The sequence below is a fragment of the Bactrocera neohumeralis genome, chromosome 5 (genome assembly GCF_024586455.1).
Source record: "Bactrocera neohumeralis isolate Rockhampton chromosome 5, APGP_CSIRO_Bneo_wtdbg2-racon-allhic-juicebox.fasta_v2, whole genome shotgun sequence".
NCBI lineage: Eukaryota > Metazoa > Arthropoda > Insecta > Diptera > Tephritidae > Bactrocera > Bactrocera neohumeralis.
Window position 1 is genome coordinate 36,681,850 of NC_065922.1, and position 23,149 is coordinate 36,704,998.

The window sequence follows — 23,149 nt, forward strand, 5'->3', positions numbered from 1 at the left end:
TGTGATCGGTTTGTTTGTATTACAGCTATATGCTATAGGGAATCAATTTCAGCCATTCCGACAAAGAAGCAGCTTCTTAGTGAGAAGAGGATACTCGTACGTGCAAAATTTCAGTTCAGTATTTCGCTAAGAGAACGATTTTCGCGCAGATTTAGATGGTTAGACCTACATGGCAAATCGACGTAGCTCGTGTCGATAATCATTTTTATATGTATACTTTTTATGTTCTCCGACATTTCCTTTTTGGGAAGACTTTGTGGGAAGCTAATATGCCCTGTTCAGGGGTTAAAAGATGCATATTATCTTAAGCATACTGTTTGGTTTGGCAGAAACACTCTTTTTTCACGACTTGATTGTATAGCTTTAAAGCCATTGGATTCATAAACATGAGATACGAGTCCAGTACCTCTCTTGCTCAAGTAAATTCTCTGACAGACCATACTAAAAACCATTAAAGTAATCTTGATGTCCGAAGCAATGGTTAAAAACGCTTATATTCTCAAAAAAAGGCAGCGTATGCTAAATTTCATGAAGATAATTTTTCAAATAAATTAGTTTGCAATACAAATGCTTGATCCGCTTTTATGGCAATTATAACCGATAATAGTTCAGACAAATGCGTATCTCCTTGTAGGGAAACTCTTTGTAGAGAAAAGAACTTGTCCAAATTTCAGATCGATCTCTCAAAAAACGAGGAATTAGTTTGTGTATATACAGACAAACGGAAAGAAGTACCGGCATGGCTAAATCAGTTTTGGTCGTTAAGCTGATCATTTCTATATATACTTCACAGAGTCATCGACGTTTCCTTCAAAGCGTTATTAATTTTGAGACAAACTTAAGGGTATATCAGCCTCATAGGCTCTTCAACATAACATAAAGGTTTCTATGGAGCCTATTGTGTGAAAGATTAGAGTCTACCGTCAACAAACTGTATGGACCGACCAGATATTCATCATGCGCCAAATCCTGGAAAATACCCCTTAAAAGATAATCGACACGCAACACCTTTTGGTCGATTTCAAAGCTGCTTTTGACAGCTCAAAAAGGAGCTGCCTTTATACCGCGATGTCTGAATTTTGTATCTCCGCAAAACTAATATGGCTGTATAAACTGACGCTGAGCAACACCAAAAGCTCCGTCAGGATCACAAAGGATCTCTCCGAGCCGTTCGATACCAAACGAGGTTTCAGACAAGGCGACTCCCTTTCGTGTGACTTCTTCAACCTAGTTTTTGGAGAAAATAATTCGAGCTGCAGAACTAAACAGAGAAGGTACCATCTGCTATAAGAGTGTACAGATATAGATGATATCATTGGCCTTAACAACCGCACCGTTAGTTTTGCTTTTTCCAGAATAGATAAGGCAGCGAAGCAAATGGGTCTGGTGGTGAACGAAGGCAAGACAAAATATCTTCTATCATCAAAAAAACAGTCGTCGCACTCGCGACTAGGCACCCACGTCACTGTTGACAGTCATAACTTTGAAGTCGTAAAAAATTTCGTCTATCCTGAAAACAGCATCAACACCAATAACAACGTCAGCCTCGAAATCCAACGCAGAATATCTCTTGCCAACAGGTGCTACTTCGGATTAAGTAGGCAATTGAGAAGTAAAGTCCTTTCTCGGCGAACAAAAACAAAACTCTATAAGTCACTCATTATTCCCGTCCAGCTATATGGTGCAGAGGCATGGACAATGGCATCATCTGATGAGTCGACGTTGTGAGTTTTCGAGAGAAAAGTTCTGCGACAGATGTATGGTCCTTTGCGCATTGGCCACGGCGAATATCGCATTCGATATACGACGAGATTGACATAGTTCAGCGAATTAAAAGAAAAAGGCAAAAGACACTCCAGCACTGAAAGTATTCGACTCAATTTATGCCAGGAAAGCAGAAGAAGACTTCCACTTCGTTGGAAAGACCAGGTGCATAAGGACCTGGCTACACTTGGAACCTGGAATCTCAAATTGGCGCCACGTAGCGAAAAGGAAGAACGACTGACGCGCTGTTGTAAGCTCGGCTGTAACCGCGTAAGCGGTCTCTACGCCAATAGAGAAGAATATATCAGTTTACATATCCATTCCAACAGAAAGTAATCCTTGTTTATTTTTGTTCGGTACTAATTATAATTATTTTTTCTGTATGAATGGGGAAATTAGTGTTGGCGATGAGTTTAAATCGTTTAGTGCGAATATAGACGGCTCTACGTAACCGACCTTCGCCTGAGCTGAGTAAGATATTGAAATTAGCTTCATCGGTCAAACACTATAACCAAAAGTTTTACTCGGTTTCACAAAAAAAAAAACATTTTCCCGCATTCTAATACAAATTTTTATCTATCGCTTTCAAACTAGGCTTTTGAGCTAATAAAAGCTTAATCCAAGCTTCCAAATATTCTTTGTTTTTTTTTGTGTTTTTACTACGGCTAATTTTCGAGCAACATTCGCTAGATTATTCGACAGTTTCTATGTGATATTTATAAGCCCACGTCTCCAGACCAGTTTTGTGCACTTAGTAAATGTGGAGTTCTCAGCTACGTTCCAATATTTCTTTTGCAACCTCAACTCGACGTTGTTTATGCAAAAGTTTTAGCTCTTTTGATACGAATCTAACATTGACAGTCTTCATAAGAAATGTCGATATTCACTCTTGTCTCTCTGATGACCAACACGAGGATTTTTAAGCATTGTTTATTTAACCTTTTCGATGTTATCCTTATTAATAGAGTTGGACGGACCTCTCACATGAAACAATACTTCTATGACTTCACGACCTACGCTGAATGCTTTCTGGCACTCAAATACTTGTGTTCGTGATAAAGTCGACACTCCAACAAAATATGTTTGATTTCGTAAGCTCAGCGACGTTAACGAATTATATGTTTACAGCTCTCGTGTGTTTGCACAGTCTTGAAGTAAGTTTTGTTTCATTGGAAAAGGCATTAATGAAATTGGGTCAACATTAAGCCATCTCACTGAGTATTTTTTTCGATATTTAAACATCTGAATAAATATTGGTGTAACCATTGCTAATCAAATATGAATGCGACACCACCTTATTACGCCATTCGTTATTCAAAATGTGTATAAAAGCTGTGGAGAGTCGTTGTAACTGCATCATTTAGGGCACGAAAGACCCTAGGTCGCGGTGCATTACCTCGTTAATAATCTAATCTAACTGCATCATAAACATTCGTTAACATGGCGATCAAATTGTTTTTACTGGTTTTCGCTTTGAGTTGCCTGTCCCAGGGTAACGCTTTCAATTTCAAGAAACTGCTAAATCTTCAAAGCTCAACACCAGCTCCGGTTGTGATATCAACTGCCCCAAGTACCTATACGATTACACTTAGCCCAACGAATACCGCACCTACAACGACAACGGCTACACCAACATCGCCGACGACGACAACTCCTACGACATCGCCTACCTCGCCTACAGCAACAACAGCAACAACAGCTGGTTAATCCGTTTGGTAATGAGAAAAATTGATAATGATTGCAAATAAATTACAAATCCTTAAATTACAACTAAATTAGTTTCTATGTTAATGCAAAAATAGGTAGGTGGGGCCACAAGGAACACTTTTCTGTTAATTCCTTGTTTTTAAAGGTGCTTTGGATCATTTGTATATTGAATTCGATTTGTCGGTCTAGTTAGCTTTTATTATGGTTTGATATTTTATTTTTACGGCAAGTCAATTAAAAAGTTTACACCGATTTTTCTAATTCTTTATTTCATGCTAAATTTTTGGCAGTCACATCCCTAAAACTTATTTGTCAGTGACACTAAACTCAGATAAGTTATGTTATCAGGCAGGTGTATCTGCTGTTCTAGTATCTTTAGACACTATATTTCTAAAATCCGCCAAACTTATTATCTGAAGCTAGTCAAGAGTATCTGGGAAGATATAGTGGAATTATCTGAAATTAACTTTGGCGTTCACGCAGCTGCCAGCAAAACAAGAACAATGAGCCTTTACAGATTCAATCGATTTATGGAAAATGGTAAATCGCTTTAAAACTGAGTATATTTCTAATGCCAAGAAAACCATTTTGGAATTTATATCCACTTGTGTATCGAATTTTTTTTGCATATATCGAATGTACTTCCAACTACGTAGACAATTGAGAAGTAAATTCCTCTCTCGACGAACAAAGACCAAATTCTGCAAGTCACTCATCATCCCCGCTATATGGTGCAGAGGCATGAACGATGAGATCTGATGAGTCGAAGTTACAAGTTTTCGAGAGAAAGGTACTGCGGAAGATTAATGGCAACGCCAAATACCGCAGTCGATGAAACGATGAGCGGTAAGAGTTATACGACGACATTGACATAGTTCAGCGAATAAAGAGACAGCGGCTACACTGGCTTGATCATGACGACACTTGGAATTTCCAATAAAGTAGAAGATATAAATATGAGAATATTCTCCGAAAATATGAAAGTGATCTGTCAAATAGTTTCGGAGATTTTAACGTATTTTTAAGAGTTTTTAATTAAGGGTAATCGGCTTCCAAAACTTTAAACGCGAAGGCTGTATTTGGGGGCGGTGAGAAAATTTTCTGCGAACGACTAAAAAGATCGACTTGAAATGTTCACACGGCCTTCTCAAATATATTTGCTAAGAAATGATAGAAGGAATAAAAATTTTGATAAAATTTTCGAATTTTCTCTATTTTTCCAGTCTGAAATTAAGATTTTCTCACGATAAATAACGGTTTTCCTTAGGAAGACTCCATTAGGTAAAAATTTAAAATCTTACAAGGTTCACGATAATTACATGTATTTATCTGTAGTAATGCTAAACTTTTTTGGTTTTTGGATTTGAGCTAAATTTAGGAGAAAAGTATTTCTCACCCTCGGACAACTTTTTCGAAGGTCCTCCTAACAACCGATTAAGCGATCAAGAGAATCACAATTTTTGTCGAAACAATTTGCAATTATTTAAGAACAATAAATTCTCTAAGTGTATTTTTCTTTACTTATTTATTAAAAAAAAAAATCTCTTAAAAAAAGTTCACAAAAAAATGAGCTTTTCCTGACTTATAAGTGGATATAAGCCCTTAAGTATCTATAACACAATATTTGGGTAAGGGCAACCAGTTTCATATAACAAATCTTATTATTAGTCTCCAAATAATACTTAATCCGGTGATTTCATGCAAAAGTTGTGTCAGTTGAGGGTAGGTTGGGTTCTCAGGAAGAAATATGTCAGTTGAGAGTAAGGATGGTTATTTTCTTCAAGCAAAAACTCAAAAAGTGAAAACAATACAAAGTGCCGTAACTACTTCGATCGAAATCTATTTTGAGGTTTGAATATTTAAGAAGCTGATGACCTTAGTCGCTATGCTGTAAAATTTTTAGAATGTTAAGGTGTAATTGTATTATCCTTTTCAATAAAATGATAATAATAATACTTCGATCGAACTTTCTTAGTGGTTTGTCTAGTTTTTCTCGACAGAAATATATTTTCATTATAAAGTTTGACGTCTTTATAGATATAAAAGGTGTCTAATAATCAGCTGATTTATCTTTGAAAGCTCTACATACACACATCAAATATTAGACAAAACTTTTTACATTTTTTCGTAAATTTTTTTATTTAATTTTTTTTCTATCTATGTATATCGCTACCAAGTATGTTTTCAATCATGTTTTCTAATTTAGGTCTCATACAGTTTAGCCTCGTCTGCGATTTCTTCTTCTTCTGCCACCTCTGCGTCCACGACGTCTTCTACCACCGCGACGTCCCCTTCTCCTGCCACGTCCACGACGTCTTCTATTGCGGCGCCTACCACGTCTACCGCGGCGACGACGGGTGCCATCAACATCATCTTTATCTTCAGCATCATCGTCATCCTTGTCTTGAGTTCCCTTCCTCAGCACTGTTTCAATCTTCGACTGTTCCCCAATATGGTTTGCAGCTTCATTGTTGGTTTCCGTAAGTTGGTTTTCGGTATTTTTAGTGTTGGTACTTTCTAAAGCGCCTTGTGCTTGTTCTTGCCTATCCCTTAGCTGCTGTCTGGCGAATGCGCCTTGCGTGTAGCAGCATAGAACTGCTAAGAGCACTATGCAAATGCTCAGCTTAATCGACATCTCTGTGTTTGTACTTGATTGTTGTACCAATGAAGCTTACAAGTCAATTGATAACTTTGTTCTGTGTGGTAGCGCTTTTATAACGGTTCTTTGTGTCGCTTTAAACACACTAAATGACGAGTGATGGCATATTGAATGCATTTTACTGCAGCTGTGTAAATTTTGGGCTCAAGCTTAGTCTTCGTTATAATGTTCAATTGATCTCTGCAGCTGAGCTAATATGGCCTGATTAAGTAACCGGTAGATGGGACTTGTGAAATTTTTTGGGTAGAACTAATAGGAAGGGCATAGAATAATGATTTACCATATGTAGCTCAATTTATGTTATGGAATGCATGTGATGAAATATTTATCATCTCCAAAATTTCAATCCGCGCCGGTGTCATGAGTTCTGACTCAAGTAAACTCATGTTTCCTAGGAAGTTTGTACCAACCAGAAGGAAACGTTGGACACTCTATAATATATTTGTATAAATGATCAGGAAAACGAGATTTGTCGATATAATCATTTCCGCCTATCTGCATATACGCAAACTCAGTTCTTGAGATATCGATCTCAAATTTCGTCCAAGAGGTTGCTCGTTGGTTGGAACCGCCGTTATCAGATAACTATAGCGTATGGTTGCCATACAAACAGAACGATCAAAATCAAGTTCTCCCATGGAAAGCATTTTTATTTCACGAGATACTTTCAAGAATTTTTGCATGAATTTTTGTCAAAGGCAATGGTCCAATCCCCGAAAAAACTTTTTGGATCAAGCTGAACTGATCGATTAAAATAAAGTTCTTGTAAGTTCTTTTGTCACCTTTTTTCTTCTTTTATGTGAACATTTTGCAAAAGTCAATCGATCGTGAAGGATAGTTTTCGCTAACTGCCTATCGGAAAACAAAAAATATGGCTTTAAGACAACATTGTATGGAAAAGAGAAAAGGATCTGGAGCATTTCCCAAAACACATGATTTACAGAATGAGTCCTGTTTTGAGGAGGCTGCAGGAGATAGACATTAATTCCCAGAGCTTGGATCAAATTCAAAATTTATGTCAGCTGATGCACATTTACTCTGGTAAAGCTATGTGCCACCTGAGCTAGTAGAAATTACACTCAGAATTATTTTTTCAGTTCTCATTGGGTATACGCTTTACTCTCTCTGGTGTATAATCGCCTGACAGTACTATATATACTGAAATAGGTGGATCGGTTCAAGTACGCAAAGTGCAGTTCAGGTAACAGCGGAATATACTCGTATAAAGTGCTGTAGTCAAGGAGACTTCTCGAAATATCAAAAATAAAAATAAATAGGTTTTTTGAAAGCTGTGTTTGGTACGTTTTCAAATCGTGGAAGGTTGACCGACAATTCTAATAGCTTTTGGAATTTCTGTGTTAGAAAATTAATTTGTTGGTAATTCCGCTCCGGACGATCTGCTTATGTCCAGACTACTGACAAAGCGAAAAACATTATTTCATCGGCTTTTAATTTTTTTTTTTTTACATAAACCAGCTTATCAAAACTTGACAGGATCTTATGTCTAATGTAACTATGTTATATGTATGAAATCAGCATATTTTAGGCTGGAAAATAAATATTAATCAACTTGAGCAATAAAATACTTTTGGTTATGTAACCAGCCTTTTTTAGTGCGAGGTTTTTCTGATAAGCTTCTATTTTATTAGTTCGGTAGTATAAATTTTGGGTATTCAAAAATTTGGCTGGCCAAGGCCTGACAAATTTGGCTTCGAAATTACAGGTTGTTCGAGGTTGCGTCTAGACGGCATAGCAACCCAATCTAATCCAGTACACTTCTCTCACTCACTCTATCATGACAAAATATCATCAAAAATGACAAATTCTCAGCAATAATGACCATGCACCATTAGTATTACAGCTGAGGTCTACCCCTAATATACAAGATTTTGATATAAGAGTGATATATGTACCTTTTAAAAAAAAAACACAATAATTAAAATTAATAAACGAGTCGTATGTCACTTTGAATTTTGACTTCCAAAGCTTGAGGAGAGTCTGGTTTATTGCTAAAGACCAATGACTTCAAATAACTCCACAAAAAGTAGTCTAATGGTTTTAAATCACAACTTCTTGGAGGCCATTCAATGTCACAATTTATTGAACTAATCGAATCTCCGAGCCTTTCTCGCAATAATTCGATTGTTCCACAAGCTGTGTGGCACGTAGCCCCGTCTTGTTGGAACCAAATATTTTCGAGATCAACTTCTTCCAATTGCGGCCACAAAAAGTTGGTTATCAACGATCTATCTGAATAAAAAGTGCTTTAAAAGTATACCGCTCTACTTTGACAGTAACGGTATCACCAGCTTCATTTCGAAAAAGGTACGGACCGTTGATTCCACCAGACCAAGAGCCACCTCAAAATCAATGTCAATTTAGGTGAGTGTAATGATTGATTGTTCATTAATAATTTGTGGATTTTTTTCGCTCCAGCATCGACAGTTTGGTTTATTTACCGCACCCCTCAGAATAAAGTGAGCCTCATCGCAGAATATGATTTTCTTAATTATTTATTATTATTTTGATAACAAAATTAAATAATTTTTAAACCGTGTTTTATGCCGAAATTGTAAACATTACTGAATACAATGAAAAAAAATTACAAAACCTGGCATATTAATAATGGCCGAAACAACACTTAGATATCATACCATCCCTTTTGGAAAGCCCGATAGTCTTCTCTCTCGAGAAAGTATTGTACAATGGCCATCTATCCGTCGAGGAATAGAGCTCGTCAATGGATTAATTTGCAAACAAAGGTGATATAACTAAGTTTGACTTTGATCTTGCATAATTTAGAGAGAATATAACATGGGAGGATACTCATACCTCGCTAGATAGGGTTTGGTTTAATGACGCTCAACTCATTTATGAAACGAAACTTTCATCATTGCCAGCATCAGAAAATTGAAATGAAGGAGATTATGTCAGATTTTTGACTGTTTCAGTCTTAAATTACCAGCGCCATTCACTTGGGAGTGGCCAGAAACGATTACACCGGTCAACAAAAAAAAATATTTTTTTTTTGGGTTTCTGTTCTCATGCTTTGATTCTGATTCTAGACATTGAAAAACACTTAAATATTAATCTTTAGTTCTTTAAGTTTGCTCTTTTGGCTGATCTACATCGATAAGTATATTTGGGGTTTAATACGAGAGAGCTCATATGAACATAAATGAAATACAAAAAATATTCACTTTTAGACAGTAATTTCTTGTTATTTTACATTTATATATTATTGTTTATCACACATCTTGAATAAAAACGACTCTTGTATCTAAAAAAAAGTTTTCTAATTATAATCTATAGTGAAATTGTAGAAAAAATATAAAAATCAGTCATTTCTACTTAAAAGTCGAAAAATTGCTCTAATTTCTACGAAAGCAAACTTTAACGGGAAAAAAATGTTTTTCCTTATTTTTGTCATAGGAGAAACTAAAATTTAACATGTAGATGTCAGACCCAAAAATCGTGTTGACCTGTGTTATTTTACATGTGGCTCAAGCAGCTCACGGCTGCCAGTCTTAGGACCAGTATCCTTTGGGTAGCCAAAGGGTTTGAAGGCGAGTCAGAAAGTCAGAAAGCGAATCATCCTGCTCAGGGTTGTGCGCTTTATTTGAGACTCGCCACTTAAAAAATGCCCCCAACGAAAAGAAGAAAAAAGCCTGCTGTTGTTAACTCGGCAATAACCGCGTAAGCGGTGTCTACGCCAATAAAGAAGAAGAAGAAGAATAGTATTAAAGCGTGACCTAATAACAGCTTTAAAACGTCATGCAAGTATGTATGTATATTAAAACACAGTTTCATTTTAATTTTGGCTAATATATTGTAAATCTATATTTAACACTCCAAAGCTTTATTTTTTCTAAGCATCTTTGCATTATTTGAGTCATACACGTTTTATACCTTCCTCGTTAAATACGATTTTACCTAACCGCGTCGTCTTCTGTTACCCGCCCTGCGCTTGGTCAACCGCCGTTGGCGTCTCGGGAATACACGTTGTACTCTACGCCTGCCGCCATCAGTTTTGTCGTCCACAGCATCGGCCATCGCTCGTGACGCCGTAGTAGTATTTGTAGTCGCTGGCACTGGAACTGGTGTGGGTACCGGTGTCGGTGTATAGTACACGAGCGGTGAAGTGGTATAAGTTTGGGTTGGTGATGTCACTGGTGAGATTGTGAGTGTGGTCGTCGGAGGTGCTAGTGTGTAAGTCGTTGTTACCGTTTGCGGCTGATTGCCAAGGAGGGCACTCAATTTCGATGAAAAATCGAAGCCGTGAATGGCAGGCAATGCCACAGCCAAAAGGAAAATTGCAGTTTTCAACAACATTGTCTAAAGTGACACGAAGAACTGTTACTCTGTTCGAGATATCTGTTGGCTTTTATAGTAAAAAGTATTGAAATTTGTGACTTATTCGTAGATAATGTTATTTGTTTGAGGAGTACATACATATGTCTTTGCTTAAGCCAATTATTTGTCAAGAAAATTGTATACATTCGATTGGGCGGTGGCCCAACTGCTTGGTGGTAAATATTTGTTATTAAGTTTGTTTTGGAAGTGTTTTTAATGTTTGGACAAATGTAAGAATTGTTTACAAAGTTTGATGAAATTTGGTTGCCACATTTTTTAAACTTCTCACTAAGCTAAGCCAGTTGTAAAGTTCCATTATCGAACTTATGCTTGTTGTTTTCTTGTTGCCCAATGGCTTAATTTCTAATGATGATTGGTTCTTCATGTAGAAGCTTCCGCACTCCCTACTTTTAGCAATAACGAAGTGGCCCTGATGTCTATGAAAAAAATACTGAAAACTCGAAACTAAACTCGATTAAGATTTCATTTACTGCGTTGGCCCAGAAAGCGTCGATTTAGTGGTGAAGACTGGTACAGATTTAAGTGAGTAGAGACTTCTCCACTGTACTAACAGCACCTCAATATCAAATCAGTAATAGCGCCGAACCGAACGAAATCATATTCGATCCACTACCACTACCACAAAACATATTAAAAATGAGTTTATAAGCCCATCAAGATTTTCCTAACCATTAATGAGCTGGTCTACGACTCCCAACGAAAACGTGCTGTAATTTCAAAACTCAGACTGAACCGACTATGTGATTATTAAGAGAAGCTTTACTGCAATATATGCACTAACTGTTTCTTCTCAAGCAGTGAAAAATGAACTGATGGTATGAAAGATGTGCCACATTATGTAAGGAGTAAAAAAAAACACCCCAGTGGGAAACTTTTTGGGACAGCAGGTTGAGTTAGACGCCTGCACTCAGACGAATTATTTCTCGATCTAAGATTGGTATCATTAGCTGAGAGAGGTGCAAAATATTGTATATAATACGAGTATCCTATACTACCTTTAAGCAAAAATGTAGGAATCCCTGTCGTATGATTGTGGGGTATAAATCATTATCCCATCGGTAGAATTTTGAAGAGGTAAGCAATATTAATAATATGGATAACTGGAAGAATGTTGATCGGATACTTGTGTCTAGGGCAAAAATAGGTATTGAGTGTCATAAAAAAGTTTTCATTTAAATTTATAGAAGAGCCGATAAAAATCCCGATAGCAGCCAAATTAAAAAAGTTTTTGGTAACTAGCCGAATTACAATGGGCAGCACAGAGTTACCTTAATACATCGAGTTTTAAATTGAACGGAGAGGTTGAGGAAGAAGGTTCTACTAATCTTTCGGTTGGTCGAAAAAATGTCCAACAAATATGGTAATACTAATTGATTTATACAAGCGAATCTCATAGGTATATAATACATACCAAATTTCTTTAAGTAGTTGGAGAGTTGGCGATAGTTGAGTTATTTGACAAAAACTCTACACTAACGGGTGATCCAACAAGAGATACTTTTTTAAATAGCAGATCACGCGTGAGTGTCAAGCAGTCATATTACTTTCGTTCAGTATTGGTTGGCATTTTATCATGGAAAGACTTACGTAATATCAAAATTCATAAATCGTTTATCTTTATTACGAAATCTTGCGTTCCGTAAAGAATGTGTTTCGCGCGCTTCGCTCAAATTATGGTCAACGCAATCGGCCTACTCAGCGTACTATTCGCAACACCTCGCATTCATTACTGGATAATATTCGACCATATAGACCACGTTCAGCACGCCGTGAAGATAATATAGAAGTCGTAGCTAAGAGTGTACACGAAGAACGTGGAGAATCGATTCGGCGCCGTTTGCAGCAACTCGGACTGACTTATGGAACGACGTGGTGCATTTTACGTCGAAATCTTAAACTGAAAGCGTACAAAATATAGCTTATGCAAGAACTGAAACCGTTCCGTTCGGAAAGTTCCAAGAAGATCTGACGTTTTCGAGCCAAATTTTGTTCAGCGATGAGGCTCATTTCTGGCTCAATGGGTTGTGTAAACATTGCTGCATTTGGGACGCAGAGCAACCTCAAGCGGTTCAAGATCTGTCATTACTCCAGAAAAAATAACGTTTTGATGTGGTTTGTGGGTCGGTGGAATCATCGGTCCATATTGCGTCAAAAATTATGCCGGTGAGAACTTAACCGTAAATGGTGAGCGTTATCGTGTCATGATAACCGACTATTTGATGCCTGAAATTGAAACTTGTAATCTCGGCGTCATTTGGTTTCAAAAAGACGGCGCCACTTTCCACACATCGCGTCAATCAATGGATTTATTAAGAGAACACTTCGGTGAGCAGATAACTACACGTTTTGGGTCGGTCGATTTGCCACTAAGATCATGTGATAACACAAAGTTAGACTTTTTTCTGTGGCGATATGTAAAGTCTAAAGCCAATGCGGACAATCTAGCTTCGATCCAGGCCTTGGAGAAAAACATCACGAGTGTCATTCGCCAGTTACCAGTCGAAATGCTCAAAGGAGTCATCGAAAATTGAACTCACGGATGGACCGTCTGAGACGTAGCAGCGGCCAACATTTGAAAGAGATAATCTCCAAAAAATAAATGTCAAATAATGTTCTTTCGAATCATAATAAACATTCTCCGTTAAATTTGAAGTTTCTGTGATTTTCTTTAAAAAAGTAGGGAATCTCATAATCGATTTAAAATTTTAGTATATGATTTAAAAATGTGCTGTCTATCGAAGAATAAAAAAATCGTTTTTTTTAAAAGAGCGCCCTTAAGGTCTTGTTGTTTTCGAGTATTTCTTCGATGTAGTTTTTACTGCCATTTATGCAAGACAAGATTTAAGACTTCAGATTTCGTTTCGTGAAATGGTTTGTTCTTTGCTGTTAGGAGTTTCCTTGCGCTAAATAAACGAAACTCCCATATGCTGGCTCTCCTGCCAAAGGGTTTGAGTCACAAGACAACGGGCTGGTGAGCGACGCATAAAAGTACGCTGTTGTCTTTTTTGTTGCTGGCTCGGTGCTACGAAGACACCGCCAATGCTGTGCGCCTTTCAGAGTTAATTGTAATTGTTATTGTAATTACCTGGTTATGGCGGCGCATTGCGTGTCGCCAAAATTTGTAACAAACTGCTTTTTATGTGCTCTTCAGTCGCCTTAATATCCTTACTCCCAGCCACACTCACCCTCTACAGGTACATTAGCTGCGCCTTAGACGCTAAGCTCGTTTCAAGCAGCACATACACACACACACACACTCAGAATGTATTCACGCGCATTTTAATCGTATTTCATACACATGTATAATATAAGAAAGTCTCTGTCTGTGTGTGTGTGTGTGTGCATCTTTAGACTTGGCACTATAATACATTATCTTTGGCGTTTTCAGCGAGACATGACAAATGCGCTGCAACAACAATTTGCTTAATTGCTGGCAATTATCTTAATGAGTGCAGGCAAGAACGGATCCTGCTCGGCAGCATTCCTCATAGACTGTGTGCACGCGTGTGTCTGTATGTGTGTGCTGTCATAATTTTTGATATTTTTGTGCATGTTGTTGTCTTTCGCGTTGTTGCCGTCCGTAAGAATATCGTAAACGTTTATTTTTATTATTTACGAGCTTAATTTGGCAAAGGGGTAAGTATACGCCATGGCTTCCTTTGAACATGGCGTAAGAGACAAGGCATTTAAAGCGGAAGTGAGCGAGAAGTGTGAGGAATATTTTCAGAGCTTAATAACTTTTTAAACTATCATTGATCATTTAAAAGAAAAGTCAAATAATTTAATAAATAAAATCGCGGCATTTTTGTACAAAATTTGTGGTTATAAAATAAATTGTTTGTATAAATTTTAAGTTTTACTTGCAAAATTCAAAATCATTCAAATAGTTGAAAACGAGAAAATCTTCTGCATACATGTTTCAGGTCTTGGTCGACACTTTCTTTGATTCTCTTTAGCATACTATGTACTTATGACGTCAATGGCCTCATGGCGAGTTACAACAAACTTAAAATCCACGTGAAGCTAAATCTGACAAAAAAGATCACCCTTTATTTGAATTGGTGTAAAAATTTAGATGGAATCAGTTTGGTTTGTGAATCCTCATCATTATAGTGAAAACTCATGAATCATTTGTCCACAGAAGCAAACCACGACGGCAAGATACTAAACGCAGAGGCTCCAAAACTGTTTAGTAATATTCCTTATAAACTATTTAGCTCTACAAGAGCGTTAAGTTGAATTTTTCTAAACTTTTTAGATAACTTTGTCGTTCCCTGTCATTTAAAAATTTATGAACCAGCAAGTTTTATAATAAAATAAGAGAGGTTACTTCGAGAGGTTTGCAATTGGTTCTCAAGATAACCATTTTCATGTTATCCAAGCAAACCGACATACGGATTGGGAGTATTTCAAAGTTATACTCGACAAAAATATTGATTTTAAAGTAAATATAATAACTCAAGATATTTTAGAAGATGGAGTTCATACATTTACGAAAGCTATTAAGGAATCGGCTTGGAAAAGTATTCCTGTTCCTAAACAAACAAACTTTTATACTAAATATCCATCCAGACACTTTAGATCTCAAAAAGAAAAAGAGAAAACTACGTAAAAAATGGCAAATTATGCGATTTCCCCAATATAAAACAGAAATAACAATTTAGCTAAGCTTCTCAGCACCAAAATAAAGTTATTTACAAATCAAAACATTTCTAATTATTTTGAGAAATAAACGCCAAACAATAATCTATATTTTTGCATTTTTCTTTTTTCCCTTTGAAAAGTTGTAAAAAATGTTAGGAATGCAATATTGTCGAATACACCCCACAGAAAGCCAAACGGATCCGGAGCGAAGAAGAAAAAGCCGAAGTTTTTTCAGAGAAAAGTTTAGTCCTTTTGTGTTCCATGGTACTTTACCGCAGCTGGAAGGATCACAGTTCATCTACGTACTCCAAACAGCAACAATTAAAGAAGTGGAAAATATCATTAAAACTAGATTTAAACCAAAAAAGGCTCCCGGCTTCGACTTGGTGATTGCTGATGAACTAAAAAATCTAACACGAAAAGCATTCGAAAAGCTATCAGCGATAATAACTGCATTCCTAAATCTCAGATACGTTCCGTTGTCTTGGAAGGTATTTCAAATCATTATGGTGCAAAAACCTGGCAAAAGTGCACAGAAGGCCTCATCATATCGTTCAATCTCACTGCTGCCTATTTTGTCCAAACTACTTTTAATCATAAGAAGACTCCAGAACATAATTGAAGAAAAGGGCCTTATATCAATTCATCAATTTGGATTTAGAGCGCAACAGCTCATAATCGATCCAGTTCATTGAATAACGAGTATACTCGAAGATGCGATGGAAAAAAAGCAAAAATGCACAGCTGTTTTTCTTGACGTATCCCAAGCGTTCGACAAAGTTCAGCACCATGGCCTGCTTAATAAATTAAGACTTTTCTTTCCCCAATATCTAACCGACCTAGTTGACTTTTACTTGAGCAACCGCTACTTCAGAATCAAGCAGGGACAATCATATACTAGTTACAGCCAATAAAAATAGCTGTGGTGTACCCCAAAGGAAGTGTTCTGGGACCACTCTTACCACACTTCAAACTGCACATTCGCTACATTTATATATGTATTTAGAATGACGTAATCTCGTACACCATCTCGGCGAAATATCCTGGTATGACGCTGGATACAAAGTTGAAGTTGAAGGACCGTATACAAAAAAAAGTTGCAGAACTAAAACTAAAATACAACAATATAAACAACATCAAATCCTAGTCTACGATCAAAGGTTGAAACCCATTTGGGCATACGGAATTCAACTATGGGGATGCGTTGCACCGTTATACATCGAAGTGCAAGGATTCCAAAATAAAGTTCTGCGAAAAACTGTCAACGCCCTGTGGTACATACGCAATTCAGATCTACATCATGATATTCATATAAAAATGGTTCGGGAAGTTATTCGTGAAGTGGCATCGAAACATGCCACAAGGTTACAAAATCATGTAAACGGTGAAGCCCGACAACTAGAAATAACTAAGGAAATAGCAGCCGCAGACTAAAAAGAACAACGTTTCAAGACCTAACTTCTACTAGATCTTACTTGGTCAGCACTCAGACTTTCATGAATATATAAACAACAGTCAGATGAGCGCTTTATACTGAATGTTAAGCGAATTTAAAAAAACAAATAGTGGATGTTACGAATAGATAGTCTTTGGTAAGGAAGTGTGTGAGGCTTAGCATTACGTAGCTCCCTCATAGGTTCAATCTCCTGGTGTGGCCTGGGCGACTAATAAGATTAATATATAACATGACGAATTAGAACCAAGGGTAAGTAATTTAGGATCCGTTGCAGTAAAGTGTCTATCAGCTGGAAGTAATAGCGGGCGAGAGTTTCTATTTACGAAAATTAACAGTGGCAAGAAGCTCAGGTAGAAATCATGCAGTGGTACAAGTCGTCTGAAGAGAGTTGCAGAATTCTCATAAAAGATTTAGGCTATGGACCGTCTCTTCATCGACTTTATAATGAAGTGACTGTCCAATTACGCCTTAAAATGTTCAAAATCAATACTTTAAATCACTTAAAATCGCAAAATCTATTTTTAAACTATTTTTCAATCGACAATGGGCCCCATATAACAAAAAAAAAAACAAAAAAAACATATTCAACAACAAAATAGCAGATCAGTTGCATTGCTTTTTCGCACGCACACTGCCTCACGTTCCACACGTACACTTTCGACTTCTGTTTGCTCTACTCGTTAATCCCGCTGGCAACATTAGATACCTGCGTATCGAACACACACACAAACACCATTACAACTACATAACATCGAGGTGTAGCTTGAACATTTGATTTGAGTGCGGCTGCCATTTTGCTCTGTTGAAAATTAGTAATCAGCAGCTGTAGCAGTAGCCAGATGGCTTAATAAAAGCGTGTACGTGACCATTGCCTAGGAGTTCGGGGCAATAAGCTGCTTTGTGGTCGCCTAACGAGAGTCCGTCGAGTCTTGTATTGTGTTATGATGAGCGGTAAGCCGCCGTCCAATGGTTTCGTATTCCGCATTAGGCATTTGGACGTGTGCGCATCAAAGTTTTGTTCCAAAACGTGCCAGGAGATCGGACATCATTTAAGCGTGTTAATGCGGGTATATCAGTGAGCGTATCAGCAACAGTAGAATAATTAACGATATCGAGTGGATAGCCATTAAATACCTGTTCAAGCGATGCTTATTTGATATGTTGTGGTCTGTTGGTCTTGAGCAAGTCCACGTATGGACTTTGTGAGAGATTGCGTAAATAAAGTCATGTGTCTTTATGGATTTATTCTTCCTGTTCAAAGCGGAAATCTCGCATAAGTGAATGTCCAGTACAAAACACTTCATTTTAAAATCAGTCGAAGTTGCTAAAGTTACTTAAGAGCGTTTTTATCTCAAGTATAATCATTAAAAGCCTTTCGAGAAAAATCGAGTTAAGAGTTTCAAAATTCTTTTTTGTATATTCTCATAACAGTAGTTTAGTTATGCCTATCGGATATGTGGATTACTATAGATGCCCAAAAAAAGAGAAAAATTTCAGTTCAGTTTTCTTAAGTCTCCAACTCAAGCATGGTAAAAAGCAGGTCTGCAGTGTCCTTGTATAAGTTATGGTTAGATACAAAGCCATAGTTCTAAGATCAAAATGAAATTTTATATATGTAGTATAGTGTCTTTTTTTTAACTATTTATTTTTTACAATTCCATTATGAAATTTCCTTGGAAATACCCTAAAAAAATGTATAATATTATAATATATTGTGGCTCGCCCCACAAAAAAATTCCCAGAAAATTGGATTCCTTAATATTCACATTAAGGACTGGACCAAGGCATGTACAAATTTTCCATTGAAAATACGCGACAATCATGACTTTCTATCTTTAAATTTCTATAGCTCAGAGGCATTTTATTGCATCGCTTTGATTTTAGACACATATTCCTCAGAATTGAACACTCTACAAAAGTGTTCATTGCGACAAAGTCGAAACTCACACCGCCGAAGTAGTACGGGGCTCTAAACCTGATTTTTCCACGAAATTCGCATTTTTTTGTATATTTCGTTAAATTTTCTGAACGCTTCACCCGCCTCTTTGGGAGTCCAAAAACATTGACCTCTTAATTCATTCTTTATGAACGGGAATAAAAACAAGTAATTCGGTGCCAAGTCGGGAGTATACGATGGATGACTTATCAAACCGATGTTTTGAATGCTCAAAAATGCAAGTGTTTCAGTCCATGTGTGAGAGTTCGCATTGTCGTGGTGAAGAGTGATCCATTTTCGGCGGTTGGTTTTAATAATTTCTTGAAAAACATTTAGTATACAAATGGTTGGGTACCACTTAGTATTTCTGCATCGATCCGGTGCTATGTTTGCGACATGTTCATGTTTTTCCAAAAAAAATTCTGATTGACAAATAATGTGGAATCCAGTTTTAGTTTAGGTTAGATGAATTATATAGAGAGAAATTTGGGATCCAACATGAACAAATTTTTATTAGAGTTGACTTATAGTTATCTCAATCTTGCAATATTAATTTGCGCACAGTATCAATAGCTTTCGGAACAACAACTAATTTTGGACGACCTTCACCAAGTTCGTCTTGGAGTGATCAGCGACCTCCATTGAATTCACAATAACATCGATAAGCACGAGTTCTTCATTGTCAAAATTGAATTAAGTTCTTCTATGAACTTTTGATGAGTTAACCCACGTCGAAAGTTGTAAAAATCATTCACGCGAAATGGTCGTGATACCATTGAGAATGCCGAGAAGAATATTTTAAGTTACTGTAAACAACACAAATAGCGGTCGTATGTCAAAACGTTCTGAATATATGTGACCTGGTCTACGAAAAGGGAGCTAACGTGCGAAAACTAGTTTTCTGGGAAAAGCTGTTAAAAATAATCTCATTATTAATTGTTCTCCTTTTTTTGACACCTAAGCCCCCTTTCCGTAGACCAGCTCACATATATAATAACAAAAATGTCAAACTTTACGTTGAAGTTGTGAGTTGCCAGATTGCAATACTCGATTACCATATCCCAAAATATAAAAGGAACCTACGTATATTATATACAGTAAATTTAGTTTGGACCAAACATCAAACTCAAACCTCGAACAATTTTTATATCCAAACACAATACGAGGTTGTTCTACTTCAAAGACCTAATTTCCATGTTTTGCACTGAGAATTTTCCCGCTCATTAAAATAAGTAAGTTCAGAGGACGATGTCGTGATCTCTTGAGGTATAAAAACAAATAAAAAGCAAAATCGATATCGAAGCATGTAGAAAAGTATTTAGAATGAGGTTTTTCAAAGTAACTGTAAAAATACTGGTTAGATGAAAACAATTCTGCTCTGACAGTATTAGATTTCTGCCGGGGGAAGAAGAGGAAGAGGAAGACCTCCACTCCGTTGGAAAGACCAGGTGGAGAAGAACCTGGCTGCACTTGGTATCTCGAATTGGCGCCAAAAGCGAAAAGAAAGACCGACTGGCGGGCTGTTGTAAACTCGGCTATAACCGACTAAGCGGTGTCTATGTCAATAAGGAAGAAGTGGAAGAAGATTTTCGGAGGAACAAATTATTCTTATATCATTTTGTAAGTTCAATGTTGTGATGAAAAAATTTTAAAGAAAGCTTTTATTAAAAGATATACATATGTATGTAAATATACATGTTTAATTTAAACAACCGTTATTTCAAAGCCATTCCTTTCGGCACATATTGACGGCACAACCGCTTTGATCATTTAGCCGCTAAGTTAATATAAAAATATTTTTCTTGCAATTATATGCAAGCAATGAAATTTAAATTCGTGCGGTCCCACACCGCACCCCTCTAACCGGCCTTTTTTTCTTACTTTTTTAACGCGCCGCGCTGTTTGTGGCACAATTTTGTGAGATGCCTTAAGAATGCAGAAGTTCAACCACTACCAAAATAACAACAACAATGCGATAGAGACAACACAGCAGCAGCAGCTGCGTCCAAGAGGCGGCAAAGTCTGTTTATTTGCATAATGCGGTCGTACACGGCACAGATTGTGTCTGTGGAGAAAGCAAAAATTCTACAGAGATGCTGAATACCTATACATATACATACATACATACATACATACATATTTATTAATTTGTTCTTAAGGAAAGCGTAAAGTTTTGTATGTGTGTGTTGGATGTTGCGAAGAAAGCTAGATTGCATTGGCTTCACAGGGCCGCTTAGCAAGCCGCACTTCCTCTCTACACTACCTCGTATCACAACGGTGATTTTTTTTACTAATTTCATTTTCGCGACGCTTTTAACAAGAAACAGCCTCGCCAGAATTTGTGGTCGTCGGCAGTGGCTTTCTACTTCACTCAGTTATTTATTTTGTAGTAAAAAATTGTGCGTACTTACTTTGTAAATATATAGGTGAGAGTGTATGTGTTCTTGTGTTTGAGAAGACAGCGATTCGGTCTCTCTTAAATTTCATTGGCGTTGCAGATTACACGTTTCTCTTGTTATTTTGTCATTTACGCGCACTTGTTGTTGCTTTATGTTCGTTTATATTGTTGCTGTTGTTGCAACATGCCTATTTGCATAATTTCCCCAAATTGCCAGTATTGTTATTATGCTTTTGGTGTAAAATTACGCGCAAGTCCCTCATGTTTGCATATTTGCATTCAATATTTTTGCTGGAAATAGTGAAAGAAGAACAAAAAAAATAATTTTTATTTAGATTTAAAAACGTTGTGGATTTACTGCATAATAAAGTATAAGTTAAGTAGCTTAGAGTACAATATTTGTGGCTTAGCTTAAAATTGGAACAGCCTTCATTGCCGGAACCGGAACTTTAAGTGACGAACCGGTTGAGTTTTGCCAATGAAATGAAAAACCTAATCATTGTTATACGTAAAGCCTTGATGATGGCAATTATGAGTACTTGATTTATTTTCCAAAATTTCTTAAAAATTGCAATTCAATTTATTTGAAGCTAGAAATTCGATTTGTTCTTATGAACTTGATTACTTCGTTTCTTCTTTAACATAGCGCCTCCGTGTATTGGCTGCTCTCCGTCGTCTTTCTACACCTTGCTAGCAGACCGGCTGTTCCGAAACCAGTCTCAAACGCAGAAGCCTGAGCTGCTACTTATCTTAGGTTAGTCGATCCCAAAGAGGGGATCCGACTGGGACAGTTTGTAACGCCGGTCCGTTTAAAAATTTTTTATAAAGAACCTCAAAAATCAAAAAGCGCTTTAAGGCGGACTGGTTTTGAGTGGATTCTTAGCCTTACAGCACAATGCCCAGTAAAAACTCCTACGATTGTTTATAAATAAACTTTTCTAAGGGTAATCAGTTTAGTAGATCTTCTACGTTCTACTTTAGGCTATAAGAACCTCGCAGACACTCATGAGGTATATAAGTTCAGTGCTAGAGAGTACGATGATCCGACTCGTCTCTGTTCCGATGGGAGCGTGGTACGGGAGCCCCGTCTTGCTAGGTCATCGATTCCGCTGTGACCATGTACCCAAACGAGTCTGCTGATAAATTATGATGCTATCTTCCTGAAAAATTTTGAGCGCAGAGCTTGCAAGCTCAAGGCTAATAAGGCCGGAGTGAATGCTCACCTCCCCGAAAGAAGCTGCACTCCAGAGCAGTAAATCTACTGTTACTTTAACAACAGCCACTTCTGCCTGAAAAACACTACAGTACTCCGATAGCCTAAGAATAAGTATGAGGGAGAGCTCTTTACAAAGGTTTATCCCTTCAACTTTCTCTCCTAGTTTTGTACATTCTGTGAAAAAGCTCACTGCGCCTCTTCTCTAGCGATTTCTCCCAGCCTGCATATCCCTTATGGGTATGTGGGTGGACAAGCAGCTGAGACGAGTATCTTCATTTTAAAGTTAAACAAAGACGTTAACCTGCTCAGAGACAAATTCTGACTACTCGTGGCTTTTTGCACTGGAAACTTTGCACTCCTACACCTGTTTAATGTGAGTATATTGTCTTATAAAAATTGACAGTTTTGCGATATGGATCCAGAAACTCCCGAGCACCTCATTCTAGACTGTACTGCAGTCTGGAGATGCAAAGTTCTTGGGTCTACATATATTTCCGATTAGAAATCATTTCTTCTTAATAGCAACCAGCAGCATCCTGAAATTTATCAGACTGCTGGGCTGATGTGAGCTTGTGTGACAGAGGGAACAGCATAATGGGCCTTAGGTGCAATTGCAAACATAAATTTATCTATCCTTCTAAAACAAAAAAAGTACTCGTTGTTGTGAATCAAAGGTTTATTGTGAAGATTCAAGCTTCGATCCGATACATTACAGAATTTTCACATTACGCACCTTTAATCTACAATTAGAACCTAAATTTCAATATATTCGACGACATGGTGTTTTCAGTCGTATTTCACTGGAGAGAGAAAAAGAGCAAGGAGGAGGTCGCCTTTGAGTTATACACCAATCCTAAGTAACCACCATATCTAAGATATCATCACTGACAACTTCTTAAAGTGCACCAAAGGAAGCCTTGGTGGATCATCTAGTCTCTCGCTTTCAAAGGCCAAGAAAGTTAAAATATTGAGTAGAGATAATTTAATGGTTAAAT